At 33.9% G+C, this 10,063-nt stretch overlaps 1 non-coding gene across 1 annotated transcript; it reads right to left on the bottom strand.

Moving 5' to 3' along the window:
• Window positions 1-9,595: 9,595 nt before the first annotated feature.
• Window positions 9,596-9,779, bottom strand: LOC114692295. Its single transcript, XR_003734395.1, has one exon. It is a non-coding gene; the product is annotated as a U2 spliceosomal RNA (small nuclear RNA).
• Between the last annotated feature and the right edge of the window lie 284 nt (window positions 9,780-10,063).

Genomic DNA, 10,063 nt, shown 5'->3' on the forward strand with positions numbered 1-10,063 from the left:
TAAAATCTGTATTTGGTAAATATTGCAAACATTTCCAAAATTCTTTCCATATTGTTATCAGTTCTCTCCTATTTATATTCGATGTGATATAGATTTTTATAACATAAAATACACTTCTAAATTAAATACATATTCTATGTATGGTGGCATTAATTTTAGATATATCAAGTATATTGAATTTTCCTAACAATAAAAATAACTTTTTTACCATATGACGGCTTGTCAGTGCATCTGTTTCAATATAAAAATCAATGTGTATATAATCCATACCCTCAGGAGCTTATTAAAATAAAGATATTGGGGCAACAGCAAATGTTAGTACTTAGGTTCATAATATAGATCAAGTAAATTAATTTAAACTAGTAGATAATCTGTTTGAGGAATTATTTTTGTTTGCTTTTTAGAGGAAATATTCCATGTTAAACTTCAGCTATAGAGATCCTAGAAAGGCAACAAATTTCAGTACTATCTAAAATGATGTACTTTTTACCATAACTGTACAACTGTTTAAGACATTCATCTATTAATTTCCCAAAGATTAAAAAAATATGACTATCCCAGAGCCAAAGGACCGACTTTGTAGGATTTCTGAACACTGGGGTAAAAACACAGAGAACACCATCAGAAACCTATATCCAGGTTTGTGTTAAAATATTTCAAATTCATAGTTTTATAGTGGAAAATACATCTTTAAATAATATTTTTATATTTTGGAATATCCATACATATATTTAAATATGGTATATTGATCACAGTAATCTACCATTATCTCCATCCTATACCCTCCCCACATCACACTCCCATGTCCTCTTTTTATTTTATTTTTTATTATTAATAAAGTCAAATCTAATTAGTACTGTTCATATATATGTAGGAATATGTTCATCCACTGGGTCATGAGCACCTTACTGGATGCCATGTCCTCAAAGGACTATGATTCTATCTCCCTTAACACACATCAACTGCCAGTATCTCCTCTGATTGGGGTAGCGCTTTGGGGGTCCCTTGCCCATCTGTGCTGGAAGTTTGACTAGTTTGGTCTCAGAGAGATCAGGACAGCAAGAGAGAAAAATATCTTAAAGTTGCATCTTTTTATTAGCTAAAGTTCAAACTTCATATTATTTTCAGGGAGATGTAGCACATGCTTTGATATCCGTTTTTTGACACATTTTCTCTCACACGTAGGAAGGGAACATAGGGGGATACATGGGTGGTAAATAATGACTATTACCAACTGAGAAACCCTCACCAACACTCCACTCCTGGAGAGATGGCTCCTAAAAATAAAATAAAATACAAGTAGTCTGAGTGGATGGCCCCTCCCTCACCCTAGGCTGATCATAAAGTGGACTCATTCTAAATAAGACTCTAAGAAACATCTATGACACCTACCTGCCTCCTAATCAGACAGAGATTTTTTTTTGTTGTTGTTGTTTTGTTTTGTTTTATTTTGTTGTTGTTATTGTTTTGGTTTTGTGGTTTTTTTTTTTTAATGCGAACATTCAACAGAAATTGCTTATGTTTTACTTCAGCAAAAGGATAGTAGTGTTTGAAGGCCATGAAGGAAGGAAGCAGTTCTTAAATAATCCCCATGAGGTATAAACAGAAAAGTTGGCATGACTATAGAGTAAGCAAGGTAAGTCAGTAGGAGCCATGGATTCCAGAAGGAACTTCCTCATAATGGCCTTACTGTTGAGAGGTATCCAGGATCAGTTACGCTTATACTCAGCATACACAATAGAGCCTAGAAACAGGCGTGCTGTGGTCTCCTGGGTTATCGGTAGTGCAGGACAGCAACAACCTGGTCTTCCCACAGTAGAACAGAAGAAGAAGGTTAAAGACAACTAGAGTTCAAGTGCAGAGGAAGCAGGGAGGGAGAGAGAGAAACAAAGAGAGTCAGAGAGACACAGAGACAGGGAGAAAGATAGAGGCAAAGACAAAGACAGAGACAGAAAGACACAGAGGAAGAGGAGAAAGAGAGAACACACACACACACAAACACACACACACACACACACACACACACACACACACACTTTATCCTCTCACAGCCCATATCCCTCACATTTCCAGATTCCAATGCAGATTCAGCAGGATGCCTTTACAGGTAGCATTGTAGTCTGTCACTGCCTCCATACCAAGTTTGATGGTTGCTAAACACCTCCCTTTCCTAACTCATTGTCTATCCTAACATCAGATTAGCTATGAAATGGGATATATATGTGCTCTAGAGAAATACAGCAAAATTCTTAAGAATAAATCATACTACATCATGTGCATTGTGTGTTCTTAAGCTTTTGTAATTCTTCTTTTAATGTCAAGCTTGAAGACTTTTGATAAATTCTCCTTCTTGGGCTAGAGATAGAGTTCAGCTGTTAAAAGATAGGCTTCCAACCAAAGCACGAAGTCACATCTTACCAAGCACCTTGTCAGTCACCTTGAAAGTTCCTTCTCTCTCTGGTACTACTTTAATAAGATGCTTTTCATGTTTATAGCTAAATAACAGTATATTCCATATACTACAGCACAAACACAAAAATCGATTGGTCACAAAATACCTAATTTAAAATGTCTCTATTTGGTGTTTATTTCTGTGGCTGTCCTTTAATGACAATGATACCTTAGATTTTTTAGCTTATTAGACCATCCCTTCATAGAAATTTTATGATCCTTCTAGGAAGTATTATTTCCTAGATGCTCATAAGTAATTGGTAAATTAAATTAAAAAGGAAAGAAAAAAGAGTTACACAATTTTTCATATTTTAAGGAGTATCTGAAGTATAATGACTTATCTTTATATTCATGGCGTATCTCCAACTCAGAAAATATTTTTCTCATTTAAATTTATTTCTAAATCTTATAGAAAATTTTTAAGAAGTACATATATATCTAAGGATGCTAAATTTTGTACAAGAGATTGTTACATACTAGAAATCATAAACAAATATAATATTCATTAATCCTTTAGATCTTTTATCACCCAAATGACTCTTATCAGAGTCACAACTTGTTCATCTATAATTTTCATGTATTGGGTGAAGAAGTTTCTCTTTATTTGTAAATGACCCCTATGATAAATTTCTTGATCAAAACACACACACACACACACACACCGAGTTGCTCCAAGAAGATGGCTTTTGGGAATTTCATCAGCAACTATAAATAATATCAAAATATTAGTCTAACCAGAACATTATATTGTGTTGTAATATCTTCTTCAAGAAAAATACCAAAATAGAGATTTTTTTCCTTTTGGAAAGTTTTTCTTTTGTTATGAAGGGAACATATCTATCATGTAATTTCATGGCCATTAAAAAATTTATACTGTCTATTTTTCCTTGGCGGGGGTAGTGGGATTCATCTCTGGTGCACAGGTGGGCTTTTTGGAGCCCAATGCCTAGGGTGTGATACCTTGCACAGTCTTGGTGGAGGAGGGGGAAGGGGCTTGGACCTGCCTCAGCTGAGTGTGCCAGGCTCTGCTGACTCCCCATGGGAGACCTTGACTTGAAAATGTGGGAATGGGGGTAGGTTAGGGAGGAAGGCTGAGAGGTAGGAAGAGGAAAGAGGGAGAATCTGTAGTTGATATGTAAAGTGAATAGAAAATTTCTTAATAATTAGAAAAAAACCAAAAAATTATACTGTCACAAATAAAATTGTATTTTTGCTCCTGTTACCTTGGCAAACTATTTAAGTCATCTTCATTGGTATATTCTTTTCTACTAAAGACAATAACAAAAACAAAGATATTTTGGGTATATTCCACAGAGAATTTATATATACATACTTAAATGTATTATATATTCTCCCTATATATTCAACTTAAATTTTTACATGTGTCCATAAAGAATGAATATTCACGTACATGTTTTAATTGTTTCATAGAGATAAAGAATAAAATTGTCAATAATAGTTGTTGGATCATTATGTAGACGAAGTCACAGTCTGAAACATGTGCTGAAAATTGAATTCAGCCCTCTGCAAGAGCAGCTCTTGCTTTTAACCACTGAGTCCTCCCTCCAGTCCCAGTCTTGTGTATTTCTGAAGTTTTATTTTAGGTGGCAGTAACAAATCCTAATAGGAGAAAAAGCAAGCAAGATCTGGAAATACAATAAAAACGAATAGAGACTATTACCTTACCATTAACCATGATAGAACATTGACCAGAATAATGATGTATAAACACTAAAGTTAACATTTAATGATGATGAAAAATAATAATAACAATGAAAGAAGAAAAGGAAGAGGAGGAAAAAGAAAATACTAGAAAGAGGAAGATAATATTACAAAGAAGTAAGTAAATAAAATTGTATTTAGTTTCAAAATAGACTCAAAATTTAAATATTTATATATTAATTAACAACACTATAATGTAGTATTAAGGTAAAAATAATAAAAATAATTCAGACAAGCTACTTTTCAAATCTGATGGATGCAGAGAAGGGTAGATTTACTGGCTTAAAGCTTTAGCCTCTTATACTTTCTGTTTCTTTTTTTTTTTTTTTTCTTTTTTCTACACTTGTTAGTACAGTATGCAGGCTGGGAGCAGCCAGCAAGGAAGGGATGCTATTGTTATGCTCCAGAGTTGAGTTCAGAGACTGAGCACTGTCATCCATAAGAAGCTGGACTAAATTGTTCATCTGTAGTATGTCAATTAGAGACAATAAACTTGCAAAGTGAAGAGTTATTCCATGTGGCCATATTAGAAAGAAAAACTGGAAAAAGAGTTCCATCTATTCTATTCCATATTTATCTTCAGTGTATAGCAATGAGTTTTATATTAATAAAGAAAGCAAAAAATGTTGCAAACTAAGCTGTTTTGGTCAAGGTGTGGTCCACCTATCCCTGACTTATCATTGTCTTGGAATCCATCCTGTAAGGTAATACACCAAGATGTCAAAACTTTAGTTATGAATTCTCTTCCAGGGAAACTGGTTTCATCTCTCACTAAAGCAAAGCCTCAGTACATTCGTCATTTAGTATGTGATTTCTGAGGTATTCCAATTTATTGGCGAATATTGTTTGTATGCAATAATAGAGCAAGGGACAAACACATTTCTCTTTGTAATATGTTCACACCAGTTAGAACAGACCTATTATTGCCAATTTTGAGCATCCCTGTTTGTTTGCCAGGAATTCCTCCATGCAGCAGGAAGGCAGATGCATGGAAGAGTAAGTTATTGTGACAATCCTAAAGTGAAGGGAAAACATACTTTGTCACAAAGAGCGGGATTACTGACCTTTATGCCTTCCACATTCTGAACTCCCACTGTTTAAACTTCTTAGTGTTTACAACTTCCCTCTTTTCTCCATGACACTTTTGTCTATTTTGAAGCCTGGCACTGTAGGAGGGTGTCTCCAGGCTCCCAGAATTGGTTTTGTTCATTCTTTTCATGTCCCTAGAGAAGCACCTGCCCCTTCTTAAGATGTTGGAAGTGGTTCTTCTCCGGGCTACCCCGCTCTGCACAGGACTCAGAATCAGCTCAACACCAAATCTGTGCATGGTTTTAAGACTTGAAATATCTATGTTTCTCTGTAGATAAGACTGCTAGCCTAAAGTTCGGCTTCCTGTGTATTTGCTTTTCACTCCTGGGAGGCAGAGTTTGAAAGAAAAAAATATTTCTTCCTTTTAATTGTGTTCAGTTTGTTTCACTGTGCTTTACTGACTTTTTACATTTTCCTCGAATCCCAATATTCTTCTTCTCCCTTTTTGAAGCATGACTTTTGTCAAGCAAACACTTCTCATTAACAAGGTCAGAAGGAGGAAACTTCTAATATACCATCTTATCCCAGAAGGTGCAGAACAGAGCCTAAGGACAGCTGTAATTTCTGGGGATGCCAGGGCCCCATCTGTGCATTCTAAACATTTGTAAATGGATTCAGTGATTTGCATCTTGGTGAGAGAGAAGCCCAAACAAACAAGCCAAGAAGTGAAATGGTAGAGAAAGATTGATTACCTTGCAGCAAAAGAGGGTGGCGAGGAGGTCTTCACAATCTAATGCCTCCCTGCAGAAAAGAAGAATGCAGACTTATGCACAGTTACATCAGAAAAGAAACTTTTGAGCTAGGTATAACCCTGAGTATACAGAAAACACACCACTGTTCAAAAGAATATGGTAAAAAAAAAAATTGGGGGGGCGGGAATGCTTACTTTAAGGTCGTCTAGTACATGTTTCACATACTAAAATTGTATACAAGAAAACTCTAGTATGCTCATCTTGTAGCCATAAACATATCAAACAGGAATATCCAGCATCCAAGTATAATAGGTTTCTGTCATATTGAGGTCTTAGATACAAAAGAATTTGCCCATATATATGACTGGCTAATTTAGTTGTTAACAGTGCATTTATGTTTTACTGGCTGGAGAGAGAAAGTATCTGTTCCCTCTAACTTTTGTACTTAATCACTTCCAATGGCTCTCATTAGGAACAGATGCCTAAAATCAAGATTTCTTTACACTCTTCATCCTTTACCCTCCGACAACATCACCTGAACCAACTAATTATCTTTTCTTCTTTCAAATATATTATCAATATTTTAGATAAATTTCACTGGCTAATTTTCTGTCATACTTGGGATGTACAAAAAAAAGTATTTTAAATATATATTTAAAAGCTATTTCAATAAAAACAAAATGTAGATCAACAGAAATCAAAAGAAAAAGGAAATATTTTATTTTTATCAATATTCCAGAACCTAAAAATATTTTATACTCTACCTCATATGAATATAAACATTTAAAATGGATATTGTAGCACATCATCAGAAATGTCATCTCACTGTAGATAGATTCATAACCTCATAATAAATCATAAAATATTTATGATCAAAATTAATTCATGGTCAAATTATTTATTTTTATTATGAGATGTTAAAAATACATTTAATCCAAAGTCTACTTTTTTAGTAAAATTTCCCCTAGCTTTCTACAAAATAGAACACCATGACATTTGAAAGTAAGAATTATATTGCATTTCTCTATAATAAATGTTATTTAAATAAGATTTATTGACTGGTAAATTGAACATGTCTTATCTTGTGGAAATGAAGCATAATTTACACAGACAAAGCAATGTGAGGCCTTTCCAATTATACACTCATATATTCATTATTTAAATATTTAGAAAGGAAAGGCAATATAGTTACAATTTTTATCAAGAAATTACCACTCATTCTACTAAATCTCAACTTCTTTTTTATTTCAATATGAATGTAAGATTACGATCTTACAGTATTCATGCGTTCATGATTCTCTTTAAACAATTAAAGAATTTAATTGTATCTGTCTCTAAAGCTTTTCTCTACAGCTATCACTAAGAGGACAACATTCCATCCATAGAAAGAACTTACAGGTGTCTGTTTAAAGTGAGTTCTGATAGTAGGAGAATTTTACCATCTTATTTTTTCTCAGTCACCCAGAATTGCCTGAAAGAGTACTAGAGAATGCAAAAATTCCTTTTTCTTAGTAGCTCATATGCATATTTAATTCTTTGTAGCTATCTAAAAATTTAGGAATATATATATTGTTTAGCCTTTATATTTGTTAATAAATTTTATTCTTTGATGAGTTCAATGGCGTATCTAGTACATTCTGTTTAATTTCTCACTTGCCCCTCTTTTCTCTTTCTCCCACTCCATCCAGGCCCTTTTTTTTCCATCGAAATCACTTTTGAGTGTTCATGATTTTGTTGTGATCCTATGTCCATTTGTGTGAGCATTGGTTTGAAACAAATTAGAATCTGATGGGTCACCAATGGGTATCTAGGCTTCCTTTTGGATCACAGTCAGTTATTTGTAAATTGTTCATCCATCAGTGGAAAACCTCCGTAAGCCCCTCACCCATCCATGGTTGGAACATGGGTAGGTAAGTCTGAAGCAGGCCCCGTTTCAGTCTGTGCAACTGCTGTGAGTTCATGGTTGTCCTGGCCATGTCATATTTAGATGTCATTCACAAACATATTCTCTATCTTCTGTATTTTTTCTTCTCTCCCACACTTCCACAGTGATCTCCGATCCTCAAGTGAGTGTTAAACATATTTTCCTTAGGGATGAGCCTAGAACTGTCACTTATTTTCACCATTTTGTATATATATATGGGTCTCTTCATTCACCTGAAATCATGCCAACAAGAATCTTCTTGGACTGAAGTTAAAAATATCCCTTTTCATTGAGTATAAACATAAATATATAAGATGTCTTGATGCTATGACAATTTAACTAAAGAGAAGTAGTTGGTTTCTCTGTCTCTTATGGCCCAATATCACTGGATTCAAGGATTTTAAGTGGCTTTACAGTTTCAAGCATAAATTCTGTCTGCGATGGGCCTCAAACCAATTTGTGACTATGTTCATCTACCTATTACATTACTCTTATTATCATACCAGTGACCTTAACATTTTCTTATTGGATTGTTATATATTCAGGTACAAATAGAACACATGAATAAAGAAAGGAGAATACTCAAAATGTAATGTTGTGGATGGTGGAGAGAGATGATGGATAAAGCAGGTGTGTGTGTGTGTGTGTGTGTGTGTGTGTGTGTGTGTGTGTGTGTAGGATTAACCAAACTATAGATCTATGAAAAAAACATATACAATATTGCTATTTTGTAGTCAAATTTAAAATATGATTTAAGAAAATTTTAGGGTGATACCCTGCATGGGTGAATAATGAATATTCACAAAAGTCATAGATTATTAAACAAATGTGTCATAACAGGTGAAAGAAATTACCTTATGAATTCTTTGTTAGGGAGTCCACAAGAGTCCAAAAAAGTAGAAGCTATTGTCATTGTGTTGGTGTTCCATTAAAATAATATTATATGACTCTATTGATTGAGGCATACTGTACACTTTATCCTAGGACTTAGAGAACTTAATCTAGAAGAAGAGATATAAGCATCCTTATTGATACCTAGATTTTATATCAGAAGTTGCTTTGTGAACAGCTATTAGAGAAATGCCATCCAGAGTCTTACCTATCTGGAACCCAATAAGTTACAATACTAATTTACTAGGCATGATGTGCCCAATGTTATTCATAGCATGAGTGTTGTGGTGGTAATTAGCTCCTCTGTGATTAGATTTTAGACCTACTCTATAATAATTCACACCCAGTATTGTAACTATGACCACAAGTCCACAGCTGCAAAGTCATCAGCCATAGGAATGAGTCTGCTACTGATGCCTTGGAATATAGACATGATAATAAATTGCCTTCTAAATACATATGTTTATTCCCACAATTCTGCACTGTTCTGATCTTTAGACAGAGAAACTTCTGCTTTCAGTATATATGGAACATTTGTAAATATCTGAGATTTTGATGGAGACATTCTACCTCTTGCATAGCTCTGTTGAAATGAGGAAATACCTTATAGAGATACCCTGCCAACCTCAGTGAGAACATATTCACTAGAATAAACAATTTTTCTGTAACAATAACAGGGTCTTAGACTTACTTTTTGTTGTGAATTATACATGTAACTCAAATGATTTTTGTGTCTTTAAAATATATTAATAGAATTTTATTATTATATTTTATTGTATTATTAATATTGGTGGTTAGTGTATTTGATGGTTCTCAAATTAGAAACTTAATCTTCAGCTTACACTTTTATTATGAAAGGAACTGAGTGAATTTTAAAAATCTTAAATGTCCACATATATTTTAACACAAATGAAAAGAAATTAAAGAACACCGGAAGAACTTGCTGACACTATAGTCATCTTCTTTGTCTATTACTACACTTGATCTTAGCCAAAAGGCCGAGAAGCGATACTTTGTCTATTACTATGAAGAAAAATGAAAATGTCCAAAAAGATCAGGAGGCAAAAGGGAGATGGGGAAGAAAGATTTAATTTATTTTAGGAAACAGGAAATTCATGTAAAATTACTGGTTGGAAAAGAAGTATAAAGTTGAAATAGATGATTCTGTGTACTTCTGATTTGCCACTTGCTAGAAACTCTGCTAAAAACCAGATGCACAAAGTTCATAACAAAGGTTTACATAAAATACACCTTTGTTATCTTGTATAAGGCTCATTCCTATTCTAAGAATATC

This window comes from Peromyscus leucopus, chromosome 20 (genome assembly GCF_004664715.2).
Source record: "Peromyscus leucopus breed LL Stock chromosome 20, UCI_PerLeu_2.1, whole genome shotgun sequence".
Classification (NCBI taxonomy): Eukaryota; Metazoa; Chordata; class Mammalia; order Rodentia; family Cricetidae; genus Peromyscus; species Peromyscus leucopus.